The following is a 20,627-nucleotide window of genomic DNA, read 5'->3' as shown; positions in this document are numbered from 1 at the left end:
AACTTTATTTTTATCAATAAAAGAAAAACAAAAACTGAAATTCTTGATGGTTTTGTTAAATATATATAGATCTAGAAATGAGAAATATATCAATTGACAATAGCTTTGTTCCCGTACTTTTTAATAGTAAAACTCGTAAAAGAAAGAGAGAAAAATTTTTATCACACAAAAATTTTTTCAAAAAGTTCGGGAACGCAAAAATTAAAAAACGTCAAAAAACTGGAACAAATGTCAAAGTCGGCGTACCAGCCAATCAGACGCCGGTATCCATGTTACTATTTTTACACGCCCAAATTTGTCGAGTAAAAAGTTTTTAAAGAGACCGTCATTCAGCGCCATTTTTGTTTAAAGAGAAGAGAACATTTTACAACTTTTTTGTGTAAGGGAACGGGTTTTCGGGTAAAATGTGTATAAGTCGTAAAAATTGTAAAAACTTTTTAGTTCTGGAACATAATACTTTTCTTACGTAGTCAGTCCCTTCAGTTTTCTGCTGAAGGATCGCGATGTAGCGCAGCATTTTATTTTTGAAAATGCATTCTAAATCGGTTGAACTTTGGGAATATGGCTGCAGAAATTTAAGTTGATATCTGTTTAATTCTAATAAAGTTCTAATGTCATTCCTCTTACGTATTTTCTCATTGTCCATTGTCAGAAACGAGTTTTCTAAGTCTGGTGTAATCTTCCTCAAAATACTTTCTATAAATTAGGAGGGTTGGCGTTTTTTGTTTAGGATGACGACTTCTATTTTGTTTTTCAAAATAGTCAGGCTTAATCCCATACTCGTTGTTTTAATATTTTATTAAAACAACTTTAATTTATTAGTGGGAAAAAATTGGCGATGTTTACGAAGGGGTAAGGCAGGGAATACTATAGTTTCAGATCTCGCCACAGATCTTCATCAGTTCCCTTATTTCTTGTTATTCAACAAGAAACTTTTTATACCCAAGTGTCAATTGCTAGCTCAAATAGATACGTGCGCAAAGAAACTCTCTGATCGAGAATTTCTTTGGCACTACCTAAACTCTAGCAACTTCACTTGCAAACATAACCAAATTTTTCCCACTGCTATGCGTTCGTCGATTCTCGACGAAAAAGCACATAACTAATTTGTTGGTATTGCATACTACAGCAATAAACAACATTTTGACGGTGCCCGGTCTCACAATTAGGAGGATTGGTTGAAACCTTTCATTTAATTTTGAAAAAGTTTCATTTCAAATGGAAAAGGTTTCATTTCAATTGGAAAAGGTTTCATTTCAATTGTAAAAGGTTTCATTTCCGTTGGAAAAGGTTTCATTTAATTTGGAAAAGGTTTCGTTTAATTTGGAAAAGGTTTCATTTAATTTGGAAAAGGTTTCATTTAATTTGGAAAAAGTTTCATTTAATCTGGAAATGCTATATATTTCCAAGTGTGGCAAGTGTGATAAAACTTGAATTATTGCAGAATTTATTTACTATTTTTTTTTTTTTTTTTGTTAATATCATGCCTCAGCCACAGTAAATATTTTTCATAAAGAATTGCGATGAAAACATTAACACGTACACGAAAATATGACTGCAAACCACTGTGTTGAAGTTCTTGTGTTTTTCTTAAAAAAAAAAAAAAAACAAGAAATAAGGGATAGAACGACGTATTTTGCTCTATCACAACAACAACATTATAAAATTTATTATTTTATTTATAATATAAATTCATCAGTCTCTGTTCAGCATGTGTGCAGGGCTGCCAGATTATTTTTATGGAAATTCGTCAAAATAACGATTGTAAAAATAAAAATCTTCAAACCTATTTTATAAAATCGTCAAAAATTAATAAATTAGGTATTCAATTTATTAAACACGTTTGTCCTTTATGTTAATCAAGAAAGTTATTTATTTATACATTAATATTTGAATAGTCTTTTCATCTTTAATTAAATCATTCATTTTGTTAATAAATAAATGAGTTTAACATTTTCAACAAGTCGGTTTTAATAAATGTGTCATAACAATTTGTTTTGTTAAGTTTCAAATAATCTTTGGCAAAAAGTACACCCTCCATTGAATCCTTATTGAGGGAATTTCTACCTCTAGTTTTATTAAGATTTAATTGGTTGAAAACACGCGCAGCATTTGCTGAGGAATGGGCTAATACCATTATCTTCCGTACAAATTTAGTTATTGTAGGAAAAACATATGAAACAAATTAAAACACGTTTCTAATCAAATATTGCATTCCAAAAACGAAATAAATCCGTTTCATTATTTTCACAAATTTTATCAAAATCAAAAAACCTTTGTTCACGAAATTCTGAATCCAATTTTTTGCTTTTCATCTTTGTTCGTAAACTGTGGAAATTCTTTAAGGTATGTGGGACTTATCATAGATAAACTTTTAAAATTGCTTTCAAAAAACATTTTTGATGTTGCCATAACAAAAAAGAACCCAAGTATTGTCATATTAGTAAAATAACAAAAAATCTTAATTTTTTGAGCAAAAATCGTCAAATAGTAATTTTTCAATTTTTGACCAAAAAATCGTCAAAATAACCATAAATCGTCAAATCTGGCAGCCTTGCATGTGTGTGTTTTCAGTAAGCAGAGCATTCTTTCTTTCTCTTTGTTATTTATTTCATTCCATGTAAATAACATAACCTACCCCAACACCAAGTTGATGAGTAGCGGTTTATTTGTCTTTTCTTTTTCGCAAAATTTTAGTTTTTTTGTAAACTTGGCAACCACGCATTTAATAATTAGAAAGGACTGGATGAAGGGACAGGGTATGATGGGTACGGGGATAGCAATATGTCATAAAAGTGATATGAACAACACATACCTTAATTTGGTTGATATATGTGTGTTACTATAAGACAGTCGCTCTCTTGTTTCGTGGCTCGATAGAACCTTATGTTTTTGGCAAAAACGCCACGAATCAGTGGCACTCTACCAGATCAGCCTTTTGTAAGTTCGCGTCAATGGACGAAATGGAACCGAGGACAGTTCAAAAAAACCTTTCTTCGGTGGAACCGATCACAAACACTAGCCTCACGGTGGCAGAAAAAGAAACACAGCACACACTCTTTTGGGATATGTATTTCAAGTTGTCTTTGCGAATTTGTCTTTACCGAAAACTTTCGACCAGCACTAATTATATGTAAGGAAAACAAACGCACTTCACTTTATGTTTTCAATCCAAGTTTATATACGAATTTTTATATTCAATGGTAGTTGTAAGTTTTACAAAAATGCTTTCGTTCGGTTATTTGTATTAAGGAACTATATGATTCTTTTGATTGATTGATTCTTTTATTTCATAAATATAGTTTTTCTGTGTTCTTTGTCTTGGCTTCTTTTGTTGATTTGAAGTGCTCAGCACAATAACTAAGCTCGACTAAGTCTTTGTGATCAAAACAAAAAGAAGACAAACTAATAATAACAAATGGGATTGGGGAGAACTGCCAGCTACTCGAAAAAACAAAAAATCATTCAATTTATGAATAGTGTTCAAAAATTGTTTCCAATGTTCAGATTTTTGTATTTTATGAACCCAATTCATAAAGCAATAAATACTGGTTTCTTTTTTGAATGAAACATAAACATGGAATATACAGTGAGTGTCAAAAATATTCGTTTTTTCAATTTCACCAATAATAACACCTCAGTATTTTAGAACCCCATAACCAATATTCAAAAAACCAAATACTTAAAAAAATGTTGGTCCTGTGGCTATTAAAAAATGTATGTAGCATGGATCCATGGCAACCCTATAAGCGAGAATAACAAAGAACACGTTGTTAACCCTGTTTTCTATGCGTCAAAAATATTCGGTTTTTGTAACTTTTGTTAAATATTTTGGCAAAAAACCAGTCAATATCGAACTTTTTCAGCAATATTAGTATAAATTTCAATAATTGCGAACATAATCTTTGTTCCTGTGTGCAAAAATATTATATTTTATAACAAATGATTACAATTTAGGGCTAAGGAAAATCGCTATCCTAGAAAAGAGTAAAAATGTTTATATTTCATTATAAAAACGGCAGAAATAAAGGGAATTTTTGCTTATTTTTCAATATTTAGTCGAATACATTTGAAATAATGTGCAAAAGTCACGAAAATATAGAAATAATCGATTTCGTGAAACACATAAGCCAGCCAAACCAAGGCCTGGGAGGAAAGGTAGAGGAATCTCCAGAAAAAATTACGGCTAAACCGCCCTGAATTTTCTTGAAATTGGTCACCGTGCCCTAAATGACTTTCAGAAGATAGAAAATATGCACTTACTTTCCAAAAAAATCGTAAGGATAAAGCCTTTCATGGCCTTGTAACACATCATAAGTCATTGATAAATACATGTCTCCTAGAAGCTTCTTTGTACTTTTTGTGTTGGAGTACACAGAAAGGCCGGAAACTTGGTGGTATACTGATTTTCCTGCTTAGACATTCAAAACTAACTCCATTTCACCAAGTTTCTGATGTACATCAGGTTTTGAAGGTACATTAAGGCGAAATTTGAACTAGATTTTTGGTTATGTAAATGAGCCGATGGTGTGTGATGTGTTACAAGGCCATGAAAGGCTTTATCCTTTCGATTTTTTTGGAATGTAAGTGCATATTTTCTATCTTCTGAAAGTGACCAATTTCGAAAAAATTAATGGCGGTTTAGCCGTAATTTTTCAGGAGATTCATCTACCTTCCCTCCCAGTCCTTGGTTTGGCTGGCTTATGTGTTTCACAAAATCGATTATTTCTGAATTTTCGTGACTTTTGCACATTATATCAACTATAATCGACTAAATATTCAAAAATAAGCAAAAATTCCCTTTATTCCTGCCGTTTTTATAAAGAAATATGAACAGTTTTCTCTTTTCTAGGAAAGCGTTTTTCCTTAGCCCTAAATTTTAATAATTTGCTATGAAATATGGTATTTTTGCACACAGGAACAAAGATTCTGTTCGCAATTATTGAAATTTATACTAATATTGCAGAAAAAGTTCGATATTGACTGGTTTTTTGCCAAAATATTTAACAAAAGTTACAAAAACCGAATATTTTTGACGCATAGAAAACAGGGTTTACAACTTCTTCTTTGTTATTCTCGCTTATAGGGTTGTCGTGGATCCATGTTACATACATTTTTTAATTGCCACAGGACCAACATTTTTTTAAGTATTTGGTTTTTTGAATATTTGTTATGGGGTTCTAAAATACTGAGGTGTTATTATTGGTGAAATTGAAAACCGAATATTCTTGACACTCACTGTATGTATTATATTTTGCAAAATATGAACCGATTCATTTATTTCAAAATTCCTCTTGTTTATATATTTTATGAAGTTATTTTTTCTATAAAATTAATTTTGTCCATTAATTTCAAAAAGGGGTTCCCTTAATATATGAAAAAGTGTAAATGTATTGCAAAAATTAGTTTTGCGACCCATGTATAAATTATCCCATGAACAAAGAAAGCAATGCTTTTAAAATTGAATATTTATTGTGAATAAAAAGTTGTATATTACTTTAAAAAGAATAATCCAGGTCACTGTATGTGGTTAAAAAATGCAAAATATTCTAACACTTCGTTTAGTTTAGTTCATAACATAAAGTGGATATTTTTGTATTTACTTAAGAAATACGTAATTTATAAAAAAAATTCAATAAAAATCCAAAAGTTTTTAGCTTCTGGAGGGTATTCAAAATTGAAAACAAAAAACATTTAAAAACACAAGTCTATAGCTGTAATGACACCGTCTACTCTAATTTGAAACCCGTTTACATATCCAAAAGTTTCAACAATTTTTGTTGTGGTTCCAATAATCCAAATACAAGGTTGTACGACCTTATCTGGTGATATTGTATTTTGCATGTTGCCCGCAATCTCTGCTGCCGACTTACCGAATAAAATAAGTGCCCTTATTGTGTCTTCTAAGGAATGTTTCTTCCCCGTGGCTCTGCTGGATGAAGGTAAATACTGAATTAGTCACATCAATATTATCAGGTCACTGCAGTCTGAAATGAAAGTAAAATTTATTATTGGTCGTCGAAAGAATGAAAGAATGTCCCAATTTACATTAGGCGAGTTTACTTGCGGCAGTTGTCAGTTTGTAGGTGAGAGAGGGTGCTGAGAGGCAAAGGGTTACCATATGCCTCACCTCTCTCTCCTACAAAATGACAATTGCCGCAAGTAAACTCCCCAATGTAAATTGGGACAATGTGATCTTAAGTGGAATCTTGTCCTTCGTCCCAACTTTTTAGAAAATAATGGCCAATTGTCGAGCATTTCTTCACTTTTTGGATACTTGATTTTAAAATCAATGGCAATCTAGAACATGTATATAAGAATATATTAAGTATATGTATATCTTACTGTTATTTCCAACCTACCAATTGTTTTCCGTTCGAACTTATGTATTCCGGCCATTCTTTAAAAATATCACCCTTATTGTTGTCAATTTGGTAAATCTAAGTTGGCAGCACTTCCTCCAATACTCAAAGAAATCATCTCCAGTGACAACTTTCAACGAATTCCGAATTATTTCTGCATTTTCTTCAGGAACTGTAATAAAAAGGAATTTAACTTAATTTGTAACAGCGCATGCAATGTGTAAACAATGACTTACCAAATTTTTTGTTTTGAATATTTTGAGTTGTGTTATATGTTTCTGTGCTTTCCTTTAGAATTTTCTGTAGGCCAAAATTCATATTGGCTACGGCTGTATAAATGCGGCCTCTTTTTGTACTTCTATAGAATTCCTGTAAATATATATTGTTTTGAATGACAAACATAATAAAGGTCCATAAATTTATTTATTTATGTTTGTATACATACCAGCTTCTCATTTGCAAATATGTTAATAATTTGTTTTTCCAGTAACTAGCTTTCTGACAAAGTAAGTGGTATGTTGTTATCTTCAAAATATTTCGCAATTGTTCTGATTAACACCATCCTTTGGAGAACTTTGCCTGTTTTATATTGCGAAAGACTGGCTTGAAGATTGCGCGTTTTGAAGTGCCCGAGAGAGTGGAATTTTCAAATGACTGATTTTGTGTGGAACAATTCGTAGAACGAGGAACGAATATTTGAAGCTCATCTCTCCATTTTTCCAAACAGTTTTCAAATAAAACAATCACACCCTTAAATTCCTTATGTTTTGCCTCAAATGAAAAGTTCCACAAAAGCCATACTGGACCGGAAGCCTCATAAATTCACTATTGTGATTTTAAATTTTTTTTCCTCGAATTTGAAGAAAATGATTCCTCATAATTGAAGCATAATAGTTCATCGACCATGTTAATACAATTAAAAACAAACTTGAATACTTCATTGCCCGGAGGAATCACGTCACCAATTAAAAGAGGGAAAATATATGTAAATGTCATCATCTGTCAAGCAGACATTTTAAATCGCTTATTTTCAATTTCGCTTGACGAATTTCATTGATTTTGTACATACTTTCGTAGGGACCGTAGTCAAAGGTTTGAAGTCTTTCGTTAAGAAATGTTAAATCAAACTGTTGTTTATAAATAAAGTAATTTAGCACTGCTGAAAAGTTGTAGTGACATATGCCCTCAAAAATATCATGCACTATATCGCATGCAAAATTTTAAATATCATGAAACGATTAAATTTCGTTAAAGATTGAACGTTCAAGGAGACTGTTATTATTATTTATTTGTTTTTCATAGTCGTCATTTATCTTTAATAAATGATACATTTCAAAACACAAGGTTTGCACATTTCTTTAGGTGCCGAACACAGTCTACAATAGAAATTACTACAAAAGGATTTAGTAAATCCTAACATTGAATTTAAACTTAAGTTATCGCAAACAAAGTAAACTCAAACTGTTCTATTATTGGACAACAGTAATTCTATGCCAGTAGTTTCTAGATCTTTTACAATATTTACGAACTCTTGAAAACATTTATTTGGACCAAATTTTTAACGTCCCTAGATAGTATGACGGAAGCTAAAAATACATCATCCAAGTTGATTATTTACCCCGAAGTCGTCTGAATAAAGAAAATATGGAAATATTAATTTCCTTTTTCCTTCTCTTTCCACAGATTTCCTTGTATGAAACCAGAGCACGTTTTGGAATTTTTTAACACTTCCACATTATTCAACATATCAATAAAATTACTGCTTCCTCCAAGTAGGATCTAATTTGAAATTTAATTGGAAGAATTCGTTGTATTTCTGTTACTATTTTTACTTAAATTTGATACAATAAGTGGCTCTATTAGAGCGAAATCATTAAGCTTATTAATTAATTTGTGTTCAATACTCGTGTCTGTGAAAATAAACTTTATTTCCTCCAGTTGCGGTAGAGTTTGATCTCGCTTCTGCATATTTTTTAAATATTTCAATTATTGGTTCGACCACATAATCATGTATTGAATTCTGTATTCCCACAACATCCTTGCGACATACAGTGGATCGCAGTCTTTTTTTATTTATTTATTTTGATTCCTACACAACAAGATTTAAATCTTATAAGTTAGAGTGCAGGATTATATAGTGAGAAAACATATCCATCTTAAAATTAAGGGTTTACATTTGTATGTGTTTAACAATTGAATTATAAAACAAATGAAAAAGTAGACAGTAATTGATTTTGATACAACATAAAAAGTTTGTGAAAACAATGTTTAGAAATATATATATATATATATATATATATATATATATATATATATATATATATATATTTATTAATAGATTTAAGCTTATTATAAAATGTTTACAATTGAAGTTTGCATTCTATATTAGGCTAGCATAATGCTGTAAGCCATATTAATCTTACGATAACAATGTAAAGTTAAAAGGACAATATTACTTTTAAAATTTATGTATATACGTAAATATATTATTCACATTTTTAATTCTTTAAAAATTGAATTCATTTAGTATTAAACTTCTGTACTTAATACAATTTTCCAAATATTTATATAGAGATACATAATTTAAACCATTCAGTATCCTATATACTTCATTTAAGGTGAGCTCAGATTGTCCGAAATACGCAATTCTAAATTCTTTATATACCGGACAAATACCAATGAAATGCAGTGTATCTTCAGGTATGTTCAGGTTGCACACAGAACACATAGAATTAGAGTCAGTTCTGAAGCACCTTGCATTTAGATTTAATAAACCACATCTTGCTTTCATGACTAAACTTGACGCTCTTGCAGAAAGCTGTGTAATATATAGAGGATTTAGGTCATAACTTAACTGGCAATATAAGTCATGATGTTGAGAGTTTGAGGTATTTCTACGAAAATCTGTATCATTTTTATTAATAAGTAATTCTATATTTTCTTTTGAAAAGGCACAAATAGGTAAATTACCATTTGGTGGATAGTATTGTAGTGAAGAGCATAAATTAGACCACTCCTTTGCCCAGCTAATTTTTAGGCGAATAACTTCATTCGCTAATATACAGGGCAATCTTTCATTGCTAAGTTTTAGTACTTTATTGATATATCCGAAGTGCAGCTTTAATGTCGAAACAAATAAATTATTCATGCCTGTTTCGAGGTATAGTACGTAATTATGAGTATTTTCTGGAAGTGATAAAATTCTCTTTATGAAAAACCGTAAAAGTTTTTCTACATCATCATAACGTTTGAAACCCCAGACCTGAGTTGCGTAAAACATTATTGACTTTGAATACGCGTCGAATATTTTTGATTTATTGGCATGTGATATTTTTGTGTGTGAGATATACTTAGCCCACGTCGAGTTGATTGCTATCTTTGAAGCAGAGAGTTTATGTTTTATATGTTTATTGAACGATAGATTGTAGGTTATGTCAACACCCAGATATTTGTAACTATTTACAATTTCAATCTCATCATCCCCAAAATGCCAGCTGAGATCTCTGGAAATCCTAGTATTTTTTCGGAAAACTATAATTTTTGATTTAGAGAGGTTAACATTTAAACTCCATAGTGAACAGTAATTACGTAAGACGTCGATCATTTCTTGTAAGCCATCTGGAGAATTCGATAAAATGACTATATCGTCAGCATATAAAAGAATTTTCGTCCAAACATACTTGGAATCTAAAACCATTATTTCGATAAGGCACATTTTGTCCGTATGAAAGTGTATATACTCGTTAGTATAAATGCTGAGTGTATAAAAGCGTCTCCGCGAAAAGGTATGCAAATAGGTACTCTTTTTTTAATAGTCCCCATAAAAAGGTACCACCCTATTTAATGTCTTTGTAATTTATAGTTTTTTTTTTTTAAGTTTATATTTTAAGTTAGTCTTTTTCAATAGGAAATAATTAAAAAGTCTCACGGTGTCCTCGTCTTCTAATGATACACAAATTTAAAGTTCCTCGAATATACACTCTATAATAGTACCACCCGATTTTATGTATTTTCAGGATTTTACTTACAACAATCTACAGATTTAACTAAAAATTAAAATATTTTTTCTACGTTTAAACAATATCCTCTCCAATAATTGTCATTATATGTAAGTCCATGTTTTGATATAGCTCCCATATAACGGTATCTCACATGCTAAGGTTTTTGTCCACATTGTTGAACAAAATAGTAATTTTGGAATCTTAGAAAGAAGGGAGCATCCCTGCAAAAAGACTTTCAATATAGGTCCCCGCTTTAATATGGCCACCATATGACGATACCGCCATCTTTGAGGTTATAGATTTTTATAATCTCCATTTCATAATCATCTTCTCCAACTAGCAGCTCTATCTTCATCAGTTTGTAAAATACTAGCAAAATGCTCGCTACTTCGTATGCGGAAAGGAATAATATGCATATGTACAAATAAACAATATTTAATATGACAATGGTGAACAATGAACATTTTAATGTACTAATACCAATTTTAATTGATATTTAATTTCATTTATATCCCAACAGCGATACTCATTTACAGCTCTATATGTTCTCCCAAAACCAATTATAGTAGTATTTAGTACCTTTCGTACATAAGTACGGAGTTCCAAAATCCCCTTCTTATCTTCACTCTATACGCCAACTGTTATCATCATACCGAATTTCACAATTTCATCTCTACCACTTTACGAAATAATACTTTTCGTACACTTATGGTACGTATTTCCACAACCGAATCCATAATTCAATCCTAACGACCAATTAGTCGCTGTTGTAGTTCCAAATTTATAGTACCAAATTTTCTAATTCCACCTGTATTCATATACTAAATTTAGTACCATTTAGCACTCTTCGCACACATTAGTACGAATTTCCAAAACTGTATCAATCCTCCACTTCAACAGCAATCTTAATTCCAAATGTCAGGAATCCATTTCTGTCCATTCAATCAAACAAACATTGTACCAAATTTTGCTCATTTAGAACTTTTCGTACACATAATCATGAATTACCAAAATTACCTCAATCCTATACTCCAACAGTAATCATTATTCCAAATTTTAGGTTTCTATCCGTTTACCCACCGGGTGCCACCGTGCTGCAATGGTATGCACACCCGCCTTACACGTTGAAGGTCATGGGTTCAACTGTGGCAAAATACCCCTCAGTAATGTTGGCGACATTTCCTGAGTGGTGTCTTAGGACACGCCGTTCGGACTCGGCGATAAACAGTAGGTCCCACATCATTGAGCTAATATGAATCAGGGTGCACCCATTGATATGAGGGAAGTCTCCCTTGTCCCGTCTGGGATGTTTGTGGAACAATTATATTATTATCCGTTTACCCAAATCCAAATTGTACAAAATTTATTACCATTTAAAAGTTTTTGTAAACATAGGTACGAATTGATGCAAAAACCCTTTGGTACATCTTCATCATTCCAAATTCTAGATCATCTTGTTTGTCTAGTACAAAGGGTACTACATTTGGTACCTTTTAGTACTCTTCGTGCCCTTATAGTTCGAATTTCCAAAAAGCCAGTCCTATCTCAACTCTACTCACCAACTACAACCGACACCCAAAATTTTAAACTTATAGCTTCCCTGCAAACCATTTCTATCATCTAAGAATAATACGCGATTTTCCTGGGCGAATAATTTTCCGCAGGCCATATCGCCAAAAAATCTTCCACGTATCACCAACCTAAAGTAAGTGTTTATAGAATGCGAATCGCGACCATCATTTATAAATAAATCATCTGGAAGAAGTTTAGGTAATGCTCTAGAACATTCGTAAATTAATCGTAAGGAAGATGTAGAGAATATGCTTTACAAGACTCGTGAATGAATCGTAAGGAAGTTTTGTAGAAGAAGCCCTTCTATAATAATATATTCTTCGCGGATAAACGTCCCATTTGAATCGCCCGTAGCGAATGTGGCGATTATAGTTGCTACTGAAAGAAACCATTGAAACATCTCTGAATAGTTTTATTAAAAAATTAAATTTTAATATTTAATCGAAAACATAGTTTACAACATATGTACTTATAAATAAAAAGGAATTTCAGGTGTTCAGTATATTGAGTAATTCAAAAAAGATTAGTTGAAATTTGTACTTGGTACATATATGATATTAAAAATGTATTCAAATGTATAAATTAAAACAAGTAAGCAAAGGCTATAGTCGGACTGGGCCGACCATGTGATACCCTACACCACAACCTGTCGGAATTAGCTATGTGAAACCGCCTTGCAAATTGTCAATGGTGGCAAAATACCCCTTAGTAATGTTGGCGATATTTTCTGAGTATTTCAGCCATGAAAAACGTCTCTACAAGTGGCAACTTAGGACACTATCAATAACTTAATATGAATCCATTGATATAAGAGAAGCCTCCCTTGTCTTTACTGGGATGTCTGTGGAAAAATATATAAATTATACATTTCTAAATAATATTCGAAAATTGGAAAATTCACATTGATTAGCCCCTCCTGCTACATCTTCAAATTTTTTTTGAGTATCAGGTTCCTCTTTGGAATACACCAAAAATAAATACATATATACCACGCAATTTGATTATTGGGAAAATTGGGAGTTTATTGAAGATCTATCGTCCAAAATTGTGCACTTGTATTTCACATATGCTTCGAAAATAGTTCATTGTGGGCATATATTGCGATATCTAAAATATATTTTATACCGGTAGAAATAACTATTAATGAATAGTAATTCAAAAATTTGCATGCAAACAAATTTATAAATCCAAAAATTATTTATATTCAATTAAACAGCAACAAAGGGAGTATAAGTCAGCGGCGCTAACGGTGATATACCTTTAGCCTCTAAAAATATATTTATTTTGTAACACGAGTTTGCTTCAAAATACGTGGAATCGGTAGGTATCGTAATATGGGGATATACCAAATCAATTTTAGTAAGCTAAATTCTAAATTTTGGAAATATTTATGCCAGGAAGTATGACTTACCTTGGGAAAGGGACCAGAATACAGAACATAAAAAGAACCTTCTTCAAAAAGAAAATAATAAACAAATAGATCCGATACGGGGTTTCAAACTGCACTTTTCCCAAATTTTGTGTGGGAGGTACTCGAAGGACGGATAGATATAGTCCATATTTCGACCTGACACATGACTGGATGAAATAATACGATGTGTAAAGTTTCGACCAATCAGAAAATCCCCTTGAGAGTTAATTTGAAAAATAAAAAAATTCATAACGATTCAAAGGGACTCTTAAATTTCCCTTTTCCGAATTTTGTGTAGGAGGTACCCTAAGGACCGATATAGTCTTTTCCGATCTATATCTGGAAGGAATAATAATATATGGAAAGTTTGGAGCAAATCGATTGCTCACTTCGCCAGTTATCGTTCACACAAATTTTCGAAAACAATTTTGAACTTTTTTGGGGGAGGTGTGGACCAACATAGCCTACATTCGAACTTAAACAAAGCTTGGGCAAAATATTTCGAAGTATAAAATTTGGTTCTAATCGGTAGATCCGTTCGAGAGTTATCGTGCGCACCAGCCAGCTAGACATTAAGAGAGACAGATGAACGGACAGGGCTAAATAGACTCTAAATTGTCTAAAATGAACTTCGTCTAAATATACTTGGGGTTTAAAACCTATATTTCGATGAGACACATCTTTGGTCGTATTTTGTTTGTATCCCCTTTACCCTAAATCCTGGCGAAGCGACCCCATGTTGCAATATTTGTATAAAAATCCAGTTTGACAACTGAACTGAAAAATTCTCTGTCATGATAGAGACAATTTGTAGCATGGGAGGAAATTGTGGTTCTCTACACAAAACACATTATATATATCAGGCAGAAGGTGCGTTATCTAGCAGACACATTATTGCAACTTGCATCAGGGGGAAGATCAGTAGTTATTTTTCCATATGTAGGCTCCTTTGCCGGTATATGCCGTCCAGGAATGAAAATATGGACCAAAAATAAAATTTGTATATTTTTCATACAAAAGTAATGGTCTATGTCAACCGTTAAATAATATCAGATAATCATGCAAAATTATGGGCATTTTCTTCAACCTAAACTCTTAATGCGTGCAAAATTTCGTGACTATTGAGCTATAATTGCGACCTCTAGCCGGTTTATGATGACACTACAAACAAAAAACTGGATATATTAGGCTGGAACTCTGTTATCTGATCACGTAAATCAACATAATTGACATCAATTAAAAGGTCAAGAGATCGTCTTCCAAATATAACTCACGAGGGGGGAAGGTGTCTTTCAGGAACAAAGATATAAGCTGTTTATTAAAATTTTTCACAATTTTCACACAAAAGTTGTGGTCCATTTAACCCTCTAAACATTATCTGATCGCCATCTCAAATTGCAAGCTTCTTCTTTGTCATAAACTCTTACCTTATTTAGGCGATCGGACTATTATTGCCACCTACAGAGCAGCTACAAAATCTGATAAAAATTATGTTTTTGGTCCATTTCACCCGCTAAATATTTCACGATCATCACCAATCAAAATAGCGATCTATTCTGATGTGAAACCGACCTCCATACCAAATTTCGTGACGATCGGTCCATAATTGCGGCCTGGAGTTTGATTACAATTTATAATGGACAGACGGACACACGGACGGACGGACGGACACACATCTCAAAATCGCTTTATCTCGCCGAGATATGAAGATTGGTATACCATATTGGGGGTCTCCGACGAATATTTCGCGGTGTTACATGAATTTTTCCCAAAACAAACTTATAATACCCTTTCCACATTGTGGTGTAGGGTATAAATATTTGTACTTCACGTGTATAGTATTCTAAGTCATTTAAATTCAAGTTGTTCTAATTGTGTAATTAGTACATACATACATATTATGAAAATAATAAGTAATTCATTTCATAAATTAAACATAAACTTCATATATATGTATGTTAATGAAAATAAAAAGATATATATATTTATATAAATATTAATTGGTACGCTGTTTTAGTGCCTTTTGTCGCTTTTGTACACGGTCCTTAGAGTGGACAATATGTTGTTGAAGAACAAAATAAATTTTGCCCTTGCTAACAGTAGGAAATTGTTGGTATACAACATCTGGAATAAAACAAAATATTAAAAATATTCATTTTCTAAAGAATTTTGACTTTTATACATGCATACCTTTAATTATGGATATAAAGAAAAATTGTTGGAAAGTTGGTTTTGTCTTCGTACCTCGCCAAGTGAACTCCATACCCACTTCGTCAGTAAACATTTTTTTTGCAATTGATCTAATGAAAATCGAGCAGTCATCTCCTCCAAGCTTAATGTGAATTCGTTTCTGCAATATATAAATTATAAATAATGACTAAATTAGTCGAAAACAATAAGATTATTTAAATATTATTACTTACCAATTCTGACACCATGTCGTTGTTTAATTTCAACTCTTCATCAAAGGTTTTCAATTCTGTTACGGTTCTAATCGGTAATTTCTGTGATAGTTTGTAAGTTTCATCTGAGGCTACTGAACAAACTGATTTTAATTGCCGGACTTCATGACGAAGTGTTATGACTTCTTGTGTTAACGTAGTCAGAAGTGTTTTTGGGCTTCCAAATGTTCTGTCATTAATTGTGTTACTGCAGCGTTGTGGGCGTTTTGTTGATCACTTAATGTTTTTGTTAAATTCATTTGAAAATGTTGTAGTACGGAGAGTATTGTTTCCGAATTAACAGTTTTAACAAAGCTAAACACATCTGTTAAAATACATAAATATATTAATGAAATAATAACAATTATATACTAATGGTAATTACCTGTATTAATATTGTGTAGTTCTTGGTATTGTAGCATGGGATTGTTGTTTGCGCAATTTTCTGAAAGATATCAATATATCGTATATATATCGTATATCGTAGATACATTAATTTATAGTTGTATTTGTACTACCATACCTTTTCGATTCTCCATGTTTAATTTTGAATTAATGAATGTAAGGTGTAAAGAAATAAGATTGATCCAACAAACCCCGTAAACAAATTATTTTCTTGTCAATAGCGCTGTAATAGAATGATATTGTTTCACCCTCGGTAACATCTGGGGTCCAATAAATGTTGAAGTTTTCTGATAAAAGAGGCTGTTCAAAAACAGATCGCAGATTTTTAAGCCGAACTCCTTCAAAAAATGGCAAATTGTCTTTTTCAATAATTTGTATAACTTTGACAATTTCTTTTTTAATTAAGCAAAAGTTATCCTACACTTTCAAATGATCCATTTTCCCACTTTCCAAAAGAAAAATGTTTATTTACGTTTTCTTTAATATTGTTATCAATCAAACTTTTTTCTACCTGCCTGTTATAGAGTTGAGCAGCTACAAAATTACTTTTTTTTTACACTTTTCTTTATAAGTTGCAAATGATTCTCGTACTTGAATGCGTTTACACCTTCCAAACTTCCATACAGCTTAGCGTCTTCGTGAATATGTAATAAACAATGAAAGTTATGTGTCAAAAAAGACAAATTATATACTATTATTGGCACATGAATTATCCAAATCGCTATTCTCTTCGAAAACATTTTCAATTAAAACAGAATTGTCCAAATCGCTATTCTCTTCGAAAACATTTTCAATTAAAACAGGGTCTTCATTTAACTCCAGATCTCTACCCACTTCTAAAGCATTTTCACTTAAATATTCGTCATTATTTGAACCGAAATCACTAGCGCTAATAGTTTCCTTATCATTTGAATTTGCCGATGGGCTTTTTTTCCTTTTACTATTGGAATTTCCACAAGAATTAATAAACTATCAATTAATCTGTTTGCTTCTCTCTTACTTTTTATTCTTATTGCTTGAGATGACATTGTAATAATTAATTATTTACACTTAATTTAATATTTTTACGATTTTTATTTTTTCACTTATCAACTTATTAATTGTTTGTGATCACGTCCATTTACTTTCACTTCAAACTCTAAAAGGACAATTTTTGATATTTTCTTGATTCAGCGACAATTATTACTGTTATTTGGGAATAAACAAGAAGTTCTAACAATCGTCTATGAATAACAAATTACTCGCATGGATGATGTTGATACACAAATTCGCAAAAAGATCGCCCAACAACATGGCAGAAGATTCTTTGTTGCGTTTGTTTGTCAACATGCATTTTTGAGAATCGTCTAGGAATAACAAATTACTCTCGTGGATGATGACGTTACACAAATTCGCGGAAAGATCGCCGAGAAGCATAGCAGGTAATTTGTCGTAGCGATTGATAATAAACAATAACTTTTGAGAATCGTCTACGAATGGCAAATTACTCGCATGGGTGAATTTTATATAAAAATTCGCTAAAAGATCGCCGGAAAGAAGCGTTGAAGAAAAATTTGGTCGAAAAATCGTCCAACAATCTTCCAATGGTTTGCAGGGTTCATCCGTTTAGTCTAGGCGATGATCTGCCAATCACTCACTTACCACTAAGCTCTTTTATATATTAAGATAGATTTTTAGGACAAAAATTCCATTTTTGACATATATAATATATAAAAAGTAAAATAAAAAAATCAGCATTTATTTCTTCTAGGAATGCTTTGAATTTTCGGTGATTTAGAACATTGTGGCCCCGCGTTTATTTTATTTTATTTATAATCTTCACTGCAACTTCCATCGTGTTAAGCATATATACATTTTTGCAAATAATGCCTGTTGATGGATGGTACAGTGGAAACTATAAAATACAAATTGATTTCTCAATAAATGACCAACGAGTCCCTCGGTTTTTCCGGTCTAAGCATTTGCCCCATCTGTACACACCGAAACAATCTTACTTTTGTCAGCGAATATTAATAAGTCTTCATAAACAGCATTATATATATTTAAAACCGTAGCATGGCCATGGAGAGGTATTAATTTCAGCAACTCTTCGTGGCATTGTAAACCTCATCCACAATTCTAACACAAATAATTAGTTGGGAAATATCGGAAATATCGGTGCTTTCATCTACACAAAATGAAAAATATTTACAAGTAAGTACTCTATGTTTTTTTGTTTGTATAGATAAAATCACCGATTTTTTCTGTCCTTCGTCTAATTGTTCTAGATGACAAAGGCACCCCTTTTAAAAGATTAATACAATCTGAAACATTGTATCACTTCCTGGCTTAGCTCTTTAAAAAAAAATGCCATCACTAAATGGACAACACTGTTTAGTCAATCCCGCAGCAACTACAAAATACGCCTTTTTGTGAAGTATACAAATGCTAACATTTTTCTCAAAGTTTTCCTCCTCAGAGGCCAATACATACATACTTTTCATAGAAAGGCTTTTTCAAATCTAATATAAGTGATTTTTCCCCTCATCAGTCATATTTTGGCATTCTTTGTGTCGAGAAAAATGTCTTTCCATAAAATACGCATTTGCACGTGGTAACGTGTGTTGGCTAGTGTTGGGCAATCTCGTTCATTGAGCTGATCGATCTTTTTCATTCCGTTCACCAAAAAGATCCGGGTCTTTACTTCGTTCGTTGGCTCTTTTTCGTTCAAGAATACATTTGACTGTATTATTTTCTTTTGAAGTCGTTCGTTCTCTGCTGCATACGACTCCGTCGTTCTTTTCACCGAATCGTTCTTTTGATAATGTTCGTTTACGAATGACACAACTGTTGTGTTACTTGCTTGTTTGTGTGCTAATGGGGGTGGTTTTGTTTCTGAACGTAGTGGTGGTGGTTTTGATATGGAAGAACCAGATGAACGAATGATGCAAAAGAAAGAAATGACCGAGATGTGCTACTGAATGAGGTGAGTTACTGAGCGAGAGTAGCTCTCTGAATCATTGTTTGTTTTGTGTGGAAATTTGTGCTGCTTGGGCTAACGCAGCGTTTGTTTAGATTTTGACTACAAAACCAATTCTGCTAATTTTGTAAGCAGCAATGACTCGTCCATCGGGGATCTAAATGAACGATATAAAAGAATGAGCTGGATACGGATCCGTTCGTTCTTTTCACGGAATCGTTCCTTTGAGCCGGTTCGTTCATGAACGACACAACTCTAGTGTTGGCATATTAAACACTCAGCAAACAAAAAATCATTTTCATACTGTTCATTCATTTCGACAAGTGTACAGAAGACACCAATGACTGTTCAGCCGAGAATGAATTGTTTTTTTTTTCACATGAACGTGAGTAAATTTACGCTCATTCAGAGAACAAGGTCTCTATTGTGAGTCTCAATGCCTTCCACTGATTTAATGCACCAAATACGCCCCAATAGAAAATCGAGTCTTCGATGACATTTTCGTCGACGATTCGTTGATGAAATTCCCGATATTGTCGTGCACGACACGATGCATGACACAATAAGAAGGTAGCATTATCAGCCCAGCTGATGTCAATTGCATTGAATTTATGTCAAATTTTGACATCTTATGTTACCAAAAACGGCAGTTGCTGCTACCTTCTTATTGTATCATGCTTGCATGTGTCACCATAAAAAAAAAAACAAAAATAATCAAACAAAATATGCTATGAAATAATTGTACACATATCTAGGAATTGTTAATATTTCAATACGACTGAAATCGGTCAAACATTGCAGTTTGAATTAAAAATTCGTGACATTTTTTTCTAAACAGCTGGAGGTAATTGAGAAATAGTATGACTGACATACATATGAACTTTAAAACAATGATTTTCTTTGTTTCTTTAACATAGGATGAATTAGAATTAGACTTTTTTATTTGGAGTCTATTATAGTGGAACGCGATCGTGGAAACAATTAAAGGTAAGTGTATAAATGAAATACATATATTTATACATCACACGATTGCGCATATTGTTTTATTATTTAGAGAATTTTCCTAAAAAGTCTTGCTGTCCTAGGAGTTGTTGTTAAATGGAGTCTTGGGCCGTTCTGGATTGTAGACCAGACTGCCGCGGAAATGCTTTTATATTATGTAGTATATTTTTATAAATGTTATATTTTGTATGTTAATAAAATAAAAAATGTTAAAAACATATTTACCCAGCCAGCATTTTTTGAAAATTTTAATCAAAAAGCTGGAATATGAGCTCATTTTCTGATCATAAATGACTCCTTTGTCGGGAGGAAAACGTAACCTCAGGCGACTCTTCTAAACAAATCACAAATGAGTCTTCATCTGCATTAGTTTCGAGTCATTTTTTCTCTTTTTCTGATGGTATATAAAGTCTTTTTCGAGTCGTATTTTATTAGACGAAAACATTAAAAGAATTTTCTTTTTATTCTTCTTTT

At 32.2% G+C, this 20,627-nt stretch overlaps 1 long non-coding RNA gene across 1 annotated transcript; it reads left to right on the top strand.

Annotated features, from left to right (window-relative positions):
• The first annotated feature begins 19,938 nt into the window (after positions 1-19,938).
• LOC141391858 (uncharacterized) lies at positions 19,939-20,363 on the top strand. The gene is made up of 3 exons (XR_012409731.1): positions 19,939-19,995; positions 20,069-20,138; positions 20,206-20,363. It is a non-coding gene; the product is annotated as an uncharacterized lncRNA (long non-coding RNA).
• Positions 20,364-20,627: the final 264 nt, after the last annotated feature.

This window comes from Musca autumnalis, unplaced genomic scaffold (genome assembly GCF_047663935.1).
Source record: "Musca autumnalis isolate F117 unplaced genomic scaffold, ASM4766393v1 scaffold_167, whole genome shotgun sequence".
Lineage (NCBI taxonomy): Eukaryota > Metazoa > Arthropoda > Insecta > Diptera > Muscidae > Musca > Musca autumnalis.
The sequence above is the reverse complement of the archived record's forward strand: the minus strand, read 5'-3'. Positions and strand labels throughout refer to the sequence as shown.